Source organism: Panicum virgatum, chromosome 4N (assembly GCF_016808335.1).
Source record: "Panicum virgatum strain AP13 chromosome 4N, P.virgatum_v5, whole genome shotgun sequence".
Classification (NCBI taxonomy): Eukaryota; Viridiplantae; Streptophyta; class Magnoliopsida; order Poales; family Poaceae; genus Panicum; species Panicum virgatum.
The window spans coordinates 45,030,261-45,046,472 of record NC_053148.1 but is presented as its reverse complement, the minus strand read 5'-3'; positions in this window follow the sequence as shown (position 1 = coordinate 45,046,472).

The window sequence follows — 16,212 nt, the reverse complement described above, 5'->3', positions numbered from 1 at the left end:
CCATACGTATTTAGTTGCATTTTTGTGGGAAGTGAAGAATTGTAATGGTATGCTTCAAAATACGCGAATTGTAATGGTGTTTCTCCAAAGTTCGAAAATTGCAATGGTATGAATCAAAATAACCCTTAAAAATTTGCCAACCGTGATATCAGTGGTAAGGATCTTTTTGTATCTTGTGAAAAAATATAGTAGAACCAAGCACTCGCGGCACCCACATGTATTCACATCTATAAACACATGTACACATTTTTTTGAAATTGTACATCCTGAGATTAACGAATCCATAATGTCGGCGTCCCGACCCGGGGGCCTGGATCCCAACTAGTAAATGCTGCGTGTTTCCTCGTCCCAGATGATGATGCAAGAGGCAACACAGTAACGCACGAGTTTATCCTGGTTCCGGCCAAGGGGACGTACGTCCAGCAAAGGGGTGTGCGAGGGCACTGTATTATCTTGCACCCGGAGTGCTTGTAGTAGGGGATACAAGAGAGGCGAGAGAGGGAGGGAAGCTCCCAAGTCTTTGTTAGAAGAGGAGTTGAGTGTGGCGATGGTCGTGAATGTAGGTGACCGCGGTAGCTGATGTCCAGAAGCGTCTTGAGCGTCCCGTCTAAAGGAAGCCCACCTCCTCCTTTTATAGTCACAAGGAGGGGCGGCGTACATGAGTGGGGGCGTGGAAAGTCGTCGTTTTCCCCCGAATCGCGGGGTATAGTGGCCGAATACTGTAGGAAGTACACTGTGGGGCATGTCGTCAGGCGTGGCAGTCGTCCTGGACATCGCCCTTGGTCTTGCGGAGATCGCGCCGGTGTTCTGTCAGCCCCTGCAAGTGGCGTGATGGCGTTTCGTGGGCCCTGCAGGTCAAAGTCTTGCGTGCACCAGCGGTGGCGGGGCACGCGGCGGTCCCGGTCCCCCTGGTCGGAGTACTAGCAGGCACATTAGGAGGTCCGGGTGATGGGCATCCCTCTTCGAGGGGCCCGTGGCGACACCGGACCCCTCCCGAGCAGGAGGTGGGCTCGGGGCCATACGTATGATGAGGCGGAGTCCGGACGGCCGGAATTGGTGGAATAGTGTGGGGAGCAGTGTCCTGGTACGCTGCTTCCCACGTCGCAGGTCTCACAGTGCCGCCACAGCGCCCGGGGATGGCGGAACAGTGACCGGAGTTGGCGGATGGGACCCCGGTCACATCCACTGTGGGGAATGGCGGCCTGACGCCGCCTGTCCTAAGCGCTGTGGAGGAGTGGTTGGCATTTAATGCCTCCGTACGGCGAGCGGTTGGGCGGCGGGGCCATTTGTCCCTCACGCCAAGGGATGGCCTCGAGCAAGGCGGAGATGAGTTACCCGCTCGAGGGTGGTTTGCCTGCTCGAGGGAGGTTCGCTGCCCTCGAGCGAGGTGGAGATGGTTTGCCCGCTCGAGGGTAGGTTCGCTACCCTCGAGCGAGGCGGAGATGCGGGGTGCGGTCGAGGGTGCCGATGGGAACCCTCGAGCGAAGGCGGAGATTGTCCCGCGGGCCTGAGAGGGGTGCGAATGGGCCACATGCTGGGCTTCTTTGAGTCCTTTCCTTTCTTCCAGATTGGAAGGAGGTCGTGGGCCTTCGTGGGCCCAGTTGCCTTAACATGTGTTTGCGTTTTAAAGCGGTCTGAGTACCCCCAATTAGGGTGTCCCTAATTGTGATACCCGACAGTAACCCCCGAGGCTTTGGTCGAGTCAAGGGATTCGGCCAAAGAGTAATTCGGTGATTTCTCCCTTGATGTGATAGGTCAAAGTCTTGTACCTGCTAGGCGTGCCTGAGCGCGGGCCCGGCGGATGTGACAACTCAGTCGGTCGGAGTAGTGCGCCTGCGGGGAGGGTACTTCGAGGTGCGTGCCTTTTTGTTTGTTTGTTCTTAGGGACAAGGCATGTCCGCGTGCTGAGGGGCCGGGGCGACGATGGAGCCTGCTGCTCGGTAGCTGGCGCTTTCGTCGCGCTGTCCCACGCTCAGGGCCTTGGCCCCGCCTTCCCTGGTTGCCTTGCGGCACGCCGTTCGAGGGCGGTCGGCCTGAGCCGATGCTGTGCCGCCTAGCATCCAGGGGCTCAGCTTCGCTTTATTTTGTTCAGTCGCGTCTCGGCGCGGTGACCGAGGGCATCCTTTGCTCGTGGAGTGTCGCACCGTCACGGGCGATCCAAGCCTCCGCTCTCCGACAGGCTTGAAGCTTGGTGCCCGGCGCAGCTATAAATAGAGGTCGTGGGGCTCCCTTTCCTCTCCAACCTCCCAGCTCTTTCTTCTAGCATCGCCTAAATCTTGTAATGTTTTCCTTTGCCTTTCGTGACCGGCCCCCAGATGGGGTGACCTGGCTTTTTTAGGCTTTGGCGCTAGAAGAATGCTTGCGAGTGGTGGGGGAAGACCGGAGAGGGTGTGCGCACCATCCCTCAGCTTAAGTGGGATCAGCAGAAGAGCATTGGGCCCGTGGGGTCCTGCTCCTGCGATGTCCCCTAGCCTGAAAAGGGATGGAGATGCCGGACCGTGGCGCTGGCGCCAGGTCTGGCGGCTGTTCTCCGCATCGTCCCCCCGGCAACAAGGTTGCTCTCGGGGAGACGGTGCGGAGGGCGCTGTCCGCCAGCTCGACCCCCCGCGTGGTCTTTGGTGGAGGAGACGCTAGAAGAAAGCTTGCGAGGAGAGCATCCCGCTGGACCTGTAAGGTCTGGGGGCTGTTCCTTGCATCCCTAGCAGCCTGGCCGTCGATTCGGCCAGGGGCTCGGTGCCTTTCTTCGCTGCTCGCTCCTCCCCAAGACAGGGAAAATTGCCACGCAGGTGGCAATGTGTTTGTATCTTTCGACAGCTTTGCGCCGGTAACCCTTTATAATCTTTATTTGCATTGAGCAATAAAATCCCCTTTCTCCTTCGTGGGGAGGATGACCGAGGGTATAGGGATGTACAGAGAGTTACGACCCTCGAATATGTATGAAGTTTCCTTCGTGGGGGCGCGTCAGCGCACCCGCGGGTGTAGCCCCCGAGGCTTTGGAGGAGAATTTGTGCTCGTCCAAGGGCTATAAACGTTGCCCCACTGGGTTGCCTCACCGGGATGGTCGTCCAGCATCTTTTTCAGCCGGCAACGGCACTCTTTCAGCCGCCCTCGGCATTCTCCGTGCTGGTACAGCGACCCGGAGTTCAGCTTAACCATCAGGGGAGCGTACGTTAACAGCGGGGGATTTGGTTATACACGTGGAGCTTCACAATTGACGGTCGTCGACTTATTCGAGGGTGCGATCTGACACCATGGTGTGCTAGGAGCCCCTGAGCCCAGGCCTGTGTGATGGCGTTCAGGGGAACCCTCGACTTTGATTACGACCCTCGTCGCCCTTCCGCAGGGAGGAGGGGTGAAGCGCACCATGCTACCCATGCCCGGGTCGCGAGCTATGGCTGCTTCGGTGAGCTATTAGCGGGTAGTTCAAGCGGACGTCAGTGCCTCGTTCGATAGGGGTCGGCTCGTGGTCCATGGACACGTCTCATAAAGCGATCGCGAGGGTTCGCTAGGCGGGGCTCGGATCCGTTCGATAGGACCCGAGGGCTCAATGCTCTCCCTCGATGGGATCCCCCTTCTAGGCACCCTCGACTAGCCTTGAACACTGCGTAGGATGTCTCGAACTCCGCATTCGAGGGTAGCTTGTACGGCACATCCATGCAGTCCCTGACTCTGGCGATCTGGGGCACCTGTCGAACCCCCGAAGGGCCAGGCTTCGAACCCCTGATCAGTAAGGCCTCGGAATGCGATTCCTTCGAGGGTAAAGGGACTCCCGAAGGAATATTCTGTCTTGATTCGAAAACGACGCAAAGTCGCGAGTCACGCGCGCGGGTCTTCCGCTGGTGGTGGGTGCTGTGGCCCGATTCGTGCGGTGCGGTGCGGGCGCGCCTTTTCAGGCGGCAGCCTCGGGCAAACAAAGCGGCGCGGGCGGCGGCTGACAGATGGGATAGTGCAACAGTCGCGTCGTGCCCGCCGGTTACCGTGCCGCAGTTATTGCTGCGTGCGCGCGTGGGAGACACCGCGGTCGTGGGGCCCAGCCATCAGCGACAGCGAAATCTACCGCATTCAATGTGGTAGATTTGGGCTGTGGCGGCGAGTCCGCCCGTCGTGGTGAATAAAAACGAAGAGAAGGAGGTTGTTTGGGCTCACCTGGTTGTTTGCCTCCGTCTCACTTTGCCTTCTCCGCCTCCCCTGCATCCTGAGCCCGCAGCCAAGAGCGAAAGGAGGGAGAGGAAGGAGAGAGAGAGAGAGAGCACCTTAGCCACCCCGGAGCCTTCACTCCCGCACCCCCCCCTTTGACTCGAAGATATGTCGGATGTCCAGGAGCCCTTGCCGTGGGGGAGGTCCCCCGCAACCGTGGCAGTCCTGGAGCAGTTGGTCGCCGACCGGCTGCTGCCGCGGAACCTCGACTCGGGAGCGCCGGCGTGGATTTCCTCGCATCCGGACGAGACCGAGCCGAAGCCCCCGCAGGGCTACGTTGTGAGCTTTGTGCGCCTTCACGAGTGAGGCTTCGGCGTCCCCATCTGCAGGTTTATGCGGGCGTTGTGCGATTATTACGGAGCGGAGCTGCACAACTTCAGCCCCAACTCCATCTCGCAAGCGGCGGTCTTCGTCGCCGTCTGCGAGGGGTACCTTGGGATAGAAGTGCACTGGGATCTCTGGATCCACCTGTTCCGCGGCGAACTCTTCATCGAGAGCGTGCGGGGCCAACCGAGGCGGTTCGCGCTCGCTGGTGGCCTGATGTTCCACGTGCGTCACTCCCGGAAGAACTTCTACATTCCGAGCAAGATGACGACGAACAACGCCGGGTGGAGCCGAGGGTGGTTCTACCTTCGGAACTACAGCGGCGCGCTCCCGGCGTTCACCAACAGGGTGCTCCGGGAGCGACCACCGAAGTGGGATTGGGGAGTGTCGCCCCAAGCGCAACAAGCGAAGCTCGAAGTCCTCACCGATGCGCTGGCGCATCTGGCGAGGAAGGAATTGAGGGCAGCGGCCGTCATCGCAAACTTCCACCGGCAGAGGGTGATCCCTTTCGTGGAAAGGGCCCTACCGATCTTCCAGCTCACCCCCGGGAGCCAGGCTGAGGGCTCGAGGACGTCGTTCAAGCTGCTTTCCCGCACCACCGCCGACCGGAGGACAAAGTATGCGGTGGCGGAGTTCCCCCACGATCCCGAGGATCTTTGGAGAATCAAGATGCGCCCCGAGACGGGGTACATTTCTCTGGTAAGTTTTGATTCTGAATCCGATGTGTCTTGTGTAGCCCCTTTTCCTGACTCCAACTCGGGCATGCTTTGCAGGGGTTGAGGTGCCACACCTCGAAGCCCCCGGTCCCGGAAGAACGCCAAATCAACCGCCTCCACGCGGAGAAGCTGAAAAGGCGGAAGGACGCGGCGGAGGCAAAGGTCGAGAGGAAAAGGAAGAGGAAGGCGAAGCACGACAAGGCCTGCAAGCTTGCTAACGCGGAGGGGAAGCCGCGGCCCGCCACGCCCGAGTCCACGGAGGAGGACGAGGAGGAGGCCTCGGATGCTGAGGACCACGCTCTGGGGGGCGACGGGGCGGCAGCAGGTGTGAGCTCCCCGCCGACCTACCAGTGGGATGATGACGAGGGAGCGCCGGCGGCGCCGGAAGAGACAAGGGCCGTGGCGGAGTCATCGGCGGATCCGTCCCTCGAAGGTGCGGAGCGGGAGTCGTCCCCTCCGGCAGCCGGTGAGGAGACGCCCGCGCCCCAGGTGCTGATCCGTGGCGACGAGTCTGCGGTGGGCGCGGAGTCGTCCGTGTTGGCAGCCTCGAGTCACCAGGCCGACACGAGGGGGGCGCCCTCGGGGCAGTCTTCGAGGGGCGGCGCGGTGCCGCGGGCCCGAAGAAGCGGTACGAGAAAGCGGAGCATGAGTGCTCGATCTGGGTAAGTAAACTTGGGTCTCGTTTCTGTTGCGTGTTTGGTCGATTTCTCGATCCTGTTGTCCTCAACTTGTGTTCCTCGATTTTCAGCGCCGGAGCCGTCGCCAAGGATGTGGTGCGGCTTGCCCTAGCTAAGGCCCTAAAGACCGGGGCACGCAGCACATGGCACCGCAGCCCCTGCCTGCCGTGGACCTCGTGGCGGAGGCCACGAAGCTGCGGGAGGCCATGGCTCGAGGGGCCTAGGCGGCCCAGCAAGCTCGAGCATAGGAGGAGGAGGGCGACGCCGGCCAGAACGGTGCTGAAGCAGCCGCTCAGGCTGACGACGTCGAGGAGGCCGGCCGGGGCGGTGCGGATGGCGCCGCCCGGTCGGACATAGAGGTTGAGGCCGGTCAAGGCGACGCGGCCAGCGACGCTCGGTCGGTCATAGAAGGAGAAATTGGTGGGGGCGCAGGAGCACCCTGCCGACCATGTGGAGGAGGAGACCCTCGTCCTCGAGCCCCCGAGGGCTGAGGTCGAGGGTATCGCAGAGGAGGTGACGGCGCTAGGGTCGCCAGTGGTGGAAGGAGCCCCCGTCTCGGAGCCCCCGTCTCGGAGCCCACCGAGGCCTGGGATGAGGGTATCGTCGCGGTGGTGCCCGCGCCAATGGCGCAAGGGAGCGTGGTGGCGGTGGTGGAGCTGCCGGACAGCAGCAAGGAATACGGGGACTCGATGGACATCGACCCCGCTGCTGCGGCAAGCGCCGCCGTGCACATCGCCGAGTTCGCATCGGCCAGCGCGGACGTGCTCGAGGCGGGGACGTCTGAGGGGCGTCACCACGGGGCAATCATCCCGTCCGGGCTCCCCTCAGAGTTTCTTCGCAAAGAGCAAGAGTGAGATGCCCGTGGGGCTAGGACCTTGTGATGAGTGATTGAACAACACAGTGTGCGTGTGACGTTTCTCTTGGTTGGTGTCGTTGCAGGTGATAGGTGGAGACTGAACATGCGGCGACGTGTGAAGAATGAAGATATGATGCCACAGCCGATGGACTGAGAGCGGTGAAGGGTGGATCAATACTTGCGTTCGAGGGATTTGAGATCGTGCGGTGTATGTCTACTGTACCTGACGACACAGCGAGAGAACGTTGGTGGACGGTTTCTTGGTTAAGCCACAAAACCAAGATCCCGGACGTTCGTTGCGGCGGACGTGGCCGAAGACGGGGACAATTGTCGATCGCGAGAAGATTTCGGATCGTCGTGCGGCGAGATCACGGGACGCCATGGTGCTAGATGGAAGGATCGCGGACATCGAGATTGTTTGCCGTGGAGGATGATATTGCGTGATACGCGCCGATTACGTTAATTTGATTTACGTAATGGTAAATTTGTAATTTAGGTAGTGCCACCCTATGGGTTATAAATATGTGGCACCTAGGATTGAGGGGTATGCGTTTTAGGGTTTTGGGAGCGTTGCTACAGTAGCCGCCGTGAACAGTTCCGCGCTACAGTAGCCGCCTCCCTGAAGCTCTTCTTGCGTGCACTCCTCTCTCCAGTCTAGCCTAGGGTTTAATTCCTAGTGAGGGATTTTTGTTGATCTCTCTAATCAAGAGAGGGAGGACGATCGGGCGGAGGCTAGATGCAATTTTATAAGAACAAGTACTTGGTTTAATACTTTATCATTAAGTATTGTTCTTCGTTTCATTGCATCGTGCTTATTTGTTCTTCGTCAGGTTTATCGTCAGTTTCAATCTAGGTTTTCTTGATCCACATTTTATACTTAATTTCCTTGCATAATATTTTGAGAATAGATTTCTAGTGATCTTGTGAACCTATGTTTCGAGTTTCCTCGCGTTTGGATCTAATTTGCTAAAGTTCGTGAAATTTGGGAGTTTGATCTGTTTGCTTCCGTGCGAAATTATTTTGAGTTGCTCCCATTCACCCCCCCCCCCTCTGGTCACATTTTCCGGTCCTACAAAGAGAAGGAGGAGGCCTGGAATGCGCTGCTCAACGTCGGCCGCGAGATCCTAGAAGCCCTCGATCGTGCCTTCCTGCTCCATCAGAGGATGGATTACCAGGTCAGCCAGGTAAATACTTTCCCCTAAAAATCGCTCGGATTTGATTTCGGTTTTAACATGCTTTTTACCCACACTTTTCCACTTGCAGCGGCTGAGGGAAATCTCGCGCGAAAAAAGCGCCGAGATGACCCGGATGTACTCCCAGATGAGCCAGCTTGGGCAGCACAATGCCGAGCTAGTGCTCAAGAACATCGAAGCCAACACTAAAATGGCGGATCTGGGAGCGCGTCAGCAGGCGCTGGAGGAAGATTTGGCGCGAGCTACCGGTGAGCGGGACGTCCAGAGGGCCACAGCAGAGCAAAAGGCTCGGGAGGCCGAGGCGCAGGCTACCGAGCTGCAACGCCTCCGGGCAGCGCTCGAGGAGAAGGCTCGGGAAGCCGAGGCGCAGAGCGCCGAGCTGCAGCGCCTCAGAATAGCGCTCGAGCAGCAGAAGGCCGAGCTCCTCCACAAGGAGGTGGCCGTGGTTGCGCTCACCGGGACCCTCCGGGAAAAGGGCGAGGCCCTCGAGGGGAAGGAGGTGGCCCTCCAGAACGTGGGGGCCACCCTTAAGGAGAAGGAAGCCTCCTTATCCTCGCTCGAAGAGGCCGCCCGAGTCCAGAGGGAGGAGGTGCAGAAAAGTATCACGGGTAAGTTACCTTCGAGTTTTCGCTGGTTTGTTTCTTTTCGTAGCTGACGTTGATTTCCTTTGCTCAGAGCTGAGGCAGAAGGTGGCGGACGAGACCGCGGCGAAGGAAGCAGTTCACACCGCACTCACGATGGCACAGGCGGAATTTGCTGAGCTGGAGCAAACCGCCGTGAGCGTGTGCCAAGGGCTCGAGGGAGAGGGTGCCGTCTCGGGCAGTTCGGTGATCAGCCGCCTGCGCGCGCTAGGCGGTCGGATTGCCGAACACGCCAAGAGCACCTTTCGCCTCGGTGTCCTGCGGGCTCTCGCCGTGGCCTTGACACATTACCTCATGGATCTCCAGAGGGTGTCATCGGGGTACGTCGTACCCGAAGACGCCGATGCGGACGCCGCGTCGGCCATTATGGATGAAGCCGACGCAGCCACGGAGGAGTTCGCCACAATCCTCGCTGAGAAGCTCGAAGCCGACATCCCTCCCATTGCTGAATTCGACGCCACTGAAAACCCACAAGGGGGGATGGTAGCCTGTAGGAAATTTGGGCCTCGAAGCCCATGTAATAGATTAGTGATTATCGTAGTCACACTTTGTAATCGTCCCTTATGAATATAAGAAACTTATCTTCGTTAAATCGACTGTGTGGCCCATCGAGGCCTTGTGCGTTCGAGCCTATGTTTTCTTTACTTTATTTCCATGTTCTCATATGCGACTTAGATAAACGTCTGCGAGGAATTTCGCGTTCATAAGCAGCGTAGGCGTGGGGTGGTGAGGGGGGCGCCATATCCCGGAGGCGTAGGCGGCCCCACGACTCGGCTGGCCCCATACCGTAGTTGCTTACGCCTCGCGTCCGTTTTTTCCAGGGATGCGAGAAGCTTAGGGGCGAGACGGAAATATTTCGAAAAAATGTTGGCGATTTTTTGGGACGTTCGGGGGTTCCCCCCATAGTAGCCCCCGAGGGAGGCTTGGCTTTGCAGAGGGTAAAGCCAGGCGTACCTCGAAGTGTTCGTGCGCATCCGAGCCCTCGAGGGTCCGGAAGGTTCCCAAAAATAAACAAGTAAAGCGTACTTCCTTATTATTTCAGGAAATTGAAAATGCGAGTACAAACGATGTACAAATATCTTGGAATTCTAAGGATAGAAGCGACATAGCTGTTGTATGTTCCAAGCGTTGGTGAGGACTTCGCCCTTTTCGTTCGTCAGCTTGTACGTGCCGGGTTTGAGCACCTCGGCGATTATGTACGGTCCTTCCCATGGTGGTGAGAGCTTGTGGCGGCTCCTGTTGTCCTGTCGAAGCCTCAGCACCAAGTCCCCTTTGTTGAGGTCTCGGCGCCGGACTTTCTGCGCTTGATATCTTCGCAAAGACTGTTGGTAGCACACAGAGTGTAGGAGCGCCACGTCTCGAGCCTCGTCCACTTGGTCCAGCGAGTCCTCGCGGGCTCGTTGGTTCCGCTGCTGTTGGTATGCCTTGAGCCTCGGCGACCCGTACTCCAAGTCCGGGGGGAGTGTGGCCTCGGCGCCATAGACGAGGAAGAACGGGGTAAAGCCCGTGGCTCTGCTTGGGGTCGTCCTCAGGCTCCAAATGACCAAGGGTAGCTCCGTGAGCCATCTTCGGCCAAATTTGTTCAGTTTGTTGAAGATTCTCGGCTTCAGTCCTTCGAGGATCATGGCATTGGCACGCTCCACTTGCCCGTTCGTCTGTGGGTGTGCCACAGCCGACCAGTCCACACGTATGTGGAAGCTGTCGCAGAACGCCAAGAACTTCTTGCCTGTCAACTGGGTGCCGTTGTCGGTGATGATCGAGTTCGGGACCCCGAACCTGAAGACGATGTTGGTGAAGAATAGAACTGCTTGCTCGGATTTCATCTTGCCGATGGGTCGAGCCTCGATCCACTTGGAGAATTTGTCAACCGCTACCAGTAAGTGGGTGAAGCCCCCAGGCGCCTTCTGCAGCGGACCGACGAGGTCCAGTCCCCACACAGCGAAAGGCCAAGTAATGGGAATGGTTTGCAGAACGTGCGCTGGGAGGTGAGTTTTTCGAGCGTAAAATTGGCAACCCTCGCAGGTCCGCACAACGTCGGTGGCGTCGGCGACCGCGGTGGGCCAATAGAAACCTTGCCGAAACGCGTTACCCACGAGGGTGCGCGGTGTGGCGTGATGGCCGCAGATGCCGGTATGGATGTCGCGGATCAGCTCCTTGCCCTCGGGGATGGGGATGCATCGCTGCATGACGCCCGAGGGACTGCGCTTGTATAGCCCATTGTCGATTAGGGTGAAGGACTTGGCCCGCCTGGCGAGGCGCCGCGCCAGAGCATGGTTCGAGGGTAGGACCCCTCGAATCATCCAGTCAAGGTACTGGACGTGCCAATCTTGCGAAGTGGGGGCCTCGTCGACTTCCATTACTTCGGCCTCGTCCGCGGAGGTGGTCCCGAAGTCAATGTCCATGGGCTCAGCCTCGTCCGCCGAGGGGTTCCCTGCCGAAGGGCCCGGCGAACGAGGGGCCTGGCTCCGTCGGATCCTTGAATTCGACGGAGGGCTTGGTGATGTCGCGAGCGAAGATGTTCGAGGGAACGGTTGTCCGTCCCGACGCGATCTTGGCTAATTCGTCGGCATCCTCGTTATACTTGCGCGGGACATGATTGAGTTCTAGGCCGTCGAACTTGTCTTCGAGGCAGCGCACTGCATTGCAGTACGCCTCCATCTTCGGGTCGTGACAGCTAGACTCCTTCATTACTTGGTCGACGACGAGTTGAGAGTCACCGCGCGCTTCGAGACGTTTGATGCCGAGCTCGATGGCGATGCGGAGGCCACTGAGGAGGGCCTCGTACTCTGCCATATTAGTAGACGCAGGGAAGTATAAGCGTATTACGTACCGCATGTGTTCTCCGAGGGGTGAGATGAAGAGGAGGCCGGCACCGGCGCCGGTTTTCATCACCGATCGGTCGAAGTACATAGTCCAGCATTCGGCCTGTACTTGCGGTGGGGGTAGCTGAATGTCCGTCCATTCAGCCACGAAGTCGGCCAAGATTTGGGACTTGATCGCTTTGCGGGGGGCGTAGGTGAGAGTTTCTCCCATCAGCTCTACAGACCATTTGGCTATTCTACCCTCGGCTTCCCTGTTGCGGTCTATCTCTCCCAAAGGGAAAGACGAGACCACGGTGACGGGATGGGCCTCGAAGTAGTGGCGCAGCTTGCGCCGAGCCAGAACCACTGCGTAGAGCAGCTTCTAAATCTGCGGATAACGCGTCTTAGTTTCAGACAACACCTCGCTGATGTAGTACATCGGCCGCTGGACGGGCAGAGCGTGGCCCTCCTCTTTTCTTTCGACGACGACCACCGCGCTGACCACTTGGGTCGTTGCGGCTACGTACAGATAGAGGGGCTCGCCATCCGTGGGTGGTGTGAGAATGGGGGCATGAGTGAGCGATGCCTTCAGCCTTTCGAGGGCTTCCTGGGCTTCGGGGGTACACGTGAAGTGCTCGGTTTTCCTCAAGAGTCGATACAGGGGTAAGCCTTTCTCGCCGAGGCACGAGATGAATCGGCTGAGAGATGCTAGGCATCCCATAACCCTCTGTACCCCCTTTAGGTCTCGGATCGGTCCCATCCGAGTGATGGCCAAGACTTTGTCAGGGTTGGGCTCGATGCCCCGCTGGGAGACAATGAAGCCCAAGAGCATGCCTCGAGGCACCCCGAACACGCACTTCTCGGGGTTGAGTTTTACCCCTTTGGCCCGTAGGCAATCGAATGCGATCCTGAGATCGGCAACCAGGTCGTCCACCTTCCTGGTTTTTACAACGATATCGTCGACATATGCCTCTACGCTGTGCCCAAGATGGTCTCCGAAGACGTGGAGCATACACCGCTGATATGTAGCTTCGGCATTTCGAGGCCAAAGGGCATCGTAACGTAGCAGTACATGCCGAAAGGTGTGATAAAAGAAGTCGCGAGCTGGTCGGACTCTTTCATCTTGATTTGGTGGTAACCGGAGTAAGCATCAAGAAAGGATAAAAGTTCACACCCCGCAGTTAAATCTACGATTTGATCAATACGTGGCAAAGAAAAGGGAACCTTCGGACATGCTTTATTTAAACTAGTGTAATCTACACACATCCTCCAGTTTCCGTTCTTTTTCTTTACTAATACAGGGTTAGCTAGCCACTCGGGATGGAATACCTCCTTGATGAATCCGGCCGCCAGAAGTTTCTGCAACTCCTCGCCGATCGCTCGGCGTTTGAACTCGTCGAAGCGTCGCAGGGCCTGCTTCACCGGCTTGGAGTTGGGGCGGACATCAAGGGAGTGCTCGGTGACCTCCCTCGGTATGCCAGGCATATTCGAGGGGCTCCACGTGAAGATGTCAGCATTGGCGCGGAGAAAATCGACGAGCACCACCTCCTATTTGCCGTCGAGGGTGGCGCTAATCTGCAACGCCTTGTCGTCGGGGTGGCTCGGGTCGAGGGGCACCTTCTTGATACCCTTGGCGGGTTCGAAGCTCCCTGCGTGTCGGTGCGTAGAGTCCAAGGTCTCGCTTGCCATCTTGTCGAGGGAGGCTGCGAGGGCCTCGTCCTCCGCTTGAGCCTCCGCGTGCTCAACGCACTCGACGTCGCACTCGTAGGCGTGCTCGAACGAAGACCCGATGGTGATGACGCCCTTTGGACCCGGCATCTTCAGCTTGAGGTAGGTGTAGTTGGGGATGGCCATGAACTTGGCGTAGCAGGGACGACCAAGTATGGCATGATAGGATCCCCGGAACCCCACCACCTCAAAGGTGAGTATTTCCTTGCCGAAGCAGATAGGCAGATTGATCTGGCCGAGGGGTTGGATGCGCCTCCCCGGCGCTACGCCATGAAATGGCGACTTGCTGGGGAGAAGCTTGTCCAGTCCGATCCCCATAAGCTCCAAGGTGTGGGCGTACATGATGTTGAGGCTGCTGCCTCCGTCCATGAGCACCTTGGAGAAACGGGTGTTGCCGATGATGGGGTCGACAACGAGCGGATTCCATCCTGGATGCGGGACGTAGTCGGGGTGGTCCTCGCGGCCAAAGGAGATGGTATCCTTCGACCAATCGAGGTAGGATGGCGTGGCCTTGGTGACGGAGAAAACTTCCCGGCGCTCACGCTTGCGCTGCCGAGAAGTCATGTTCGTCGTTACTCCTCCAAAGATGAAGAAGGCGTTCTCCACTGGGGGGGGGAACTCGTCATCTCCACCTTTGTCGCCAGCATCCTTCTTCTTGTCTTCATCGCGATGCGCGACGCGATTGTAGTATTTCTTGAGCATTTCGCACTGCTCGAGGGTATGGTTGACCGGCCCTTGTGGTAAGGGCACGGCTTCTTAAGCATATCGTCGAAAAGGCCACCACCGCCTCGAGGGGGGCCTCGAGGTCCTTTGCGGTCCGGGGCGGCGGCGAAGGCCTCCTCGGAGTCCTCTGCCTGCCCTGACCCGCGCTGGTTCGGTGGGACCGGCTTCTTTCCCTTCCTCCCCCGCTTCTGTTTCTTGGCGGGGGCGTTGGGCTTGACGTTGCTGCCCTCCGCGGGCGCATCGTCCTTGCGCTTGCTCGACTTATCGTCGAAGATGGCACCAACAGCCTCCTCGCCGGTGGCGTAGTTGGTTGCGGCGTCAAATAACTCATTGGTGTTGGCGGGTCGGCTTCTCGCAAGCTCGTGTACCAGGTTCCTGCACGTCGTACCCTCGAGGAAGGCGTTGATGACCTCGACGTGGGTGACGCTGGGGAGCTCTGTGCATTGCTTGGAGAAGCGTCGCACGTAATCACGCAGGGACTCGCGGGGCTTCTGGCGACACCCTTTGAGGTCCCAGGAGTTCCCAGGGCGCACGTATGTGCCCTGGAAATTGCCCACGAAGATCTGGACCAAGTCGGCCCAGTTGTGGATTTGATCCGCAGGCAGATGCTCGAGCCACGTTCGTGTGGCGTCAGCAAGGTGAAGAGGAAGGTTGCGGATGATGACCACGTCCTCCGTCGCACCGCCTAGCTAGCATGCTAGGCGGTAGTCGTTGAGCCAGACAGCAGGATCTGTCTCGCCCGAGTACTTGACGAGGGTGTTGGGTTGTCGAAAGCGCGGGGGAAAAGAAGCGGTCCAAATCTCCCGGCTGAAAACCCGGGTGCCCGGAGGCTCCGGTGACTCACCCCTGTCGTGCTCGGGGTCGAAACGTCCACCCCGTCGAGGGGTGTACTTCCTGCCGTCGATGACGTAGCGAGCGTCGCCGTCGCCGGCATGCCCGCGCGTATCGCGGATTCGCTCCCTTACGGGAACTCTCCCGATGCGCTCGTGCACCGAGGGTGCCCTCGCACCGGGCGCTACGGCTGCCTTGCCTTTCCCTGCTGGTGGTGTATGCACGGAAACCTCGTGGTCCTGGTGCGCAGTCCCACCAGGCTGCTCCGGGGCTTTCGAGCGCATACGAGACGCAGAACTCTCGGCCTACTGCACAGCAGCTTGCTCGATGAGCTCCTGTGCCTCGCGGCGCAGATTGCGGCCTGAAGGCGTCAACGGCTCGGGCATAGCTTGGAGTAGGTAAACCGTAGCGACGAGTTTTTCGCCGGCCGTCTTCAGTTCCGGGGGCTTGTCGACGTTGTCGTCGGCGGCTTGTCGACGTTGTCGTCGGCTAGGATCCGCTCCCGAGCGACGCGTCCCGCTGCCTGGGCATGTGCACCACGCACGATACGCTGCTGCTCGAGTGCGGTGCGCAGCTCCTGGGTTTGCTGACGCTGCTCATCGAGCTTGGCTTGAAGCTCCTTGAGCTGCGCCAGCTGTGCTTGCCGCGCCGCCGAGCTTGACGAAGAAGAGGGGGCTGCAGGCGGCACCACTGGCTGGTTCACCTGCGCGTCTGTCCCGTCGTCCCCGTCGTTGCCCGGGGCGTTGTCGTCTTGCTCGTCCGCAAGATCGGCCATGAAGCACTCCCGGGCAGGATCGTAATCCCCCTCGCTGGAATCTTCGGAGCAGGTGAGGCAGTATGCCGTCGCTAGCTGGAACGAGCGGAGAGCATCGGGGTCGCAGACCCCGGAGTAGTCCTCGGCCGTGAAGTTGTTCATGAAGAAGTTGACGTCGTTGGCGATCGAGCTCGCCGTCTCGGGGTAGAATTTGTCAGGAGACGATGGGATGAGGCTGCGGATCGACAGGAGATGATGACCCGGGAGGTCCTCAGGCTCGGTGAAATTAGTGCTGACTGAAGAGGCGTGGGCGGCAGCGTTGCGCATCCCGAAGGGAAAGGGCGACGGCGAGGTTGAGCCCCCCCTGGGAGGCACTGGCGCCGCAGTAGATGATGGTGCTGGCGCGGATGACGCCGAGGCACATGATGACGAAGCGGTGGCCCCGTTGGCCGTGATGCCGAGTTGCGACATGCCAGCCTCAACCCACGTGGGGAGCTGTGGCGTGTCGCACGATGCCGCTCCGCGCGTGCTTGTCGCGAACGCTGACCCGAGCGCCTGTTGCGCCGGGCTGGTGAAGTCGGAGTGATGGGGTTGAGTCTGGGCGAGAGGAGCTGCATGAGGTAACCGTTGCCGGTTGCTCTGAACTCGAGACTCCCGAAACGGATCATGTGTCCCGCTGGGAGCGGATCCGAAACACCCATAGGGTATGGGTTGGATCTGCCCGCCATCCCTGGAAATCAAATGGGAAAAATAGAGAAAATGTCACGTAGC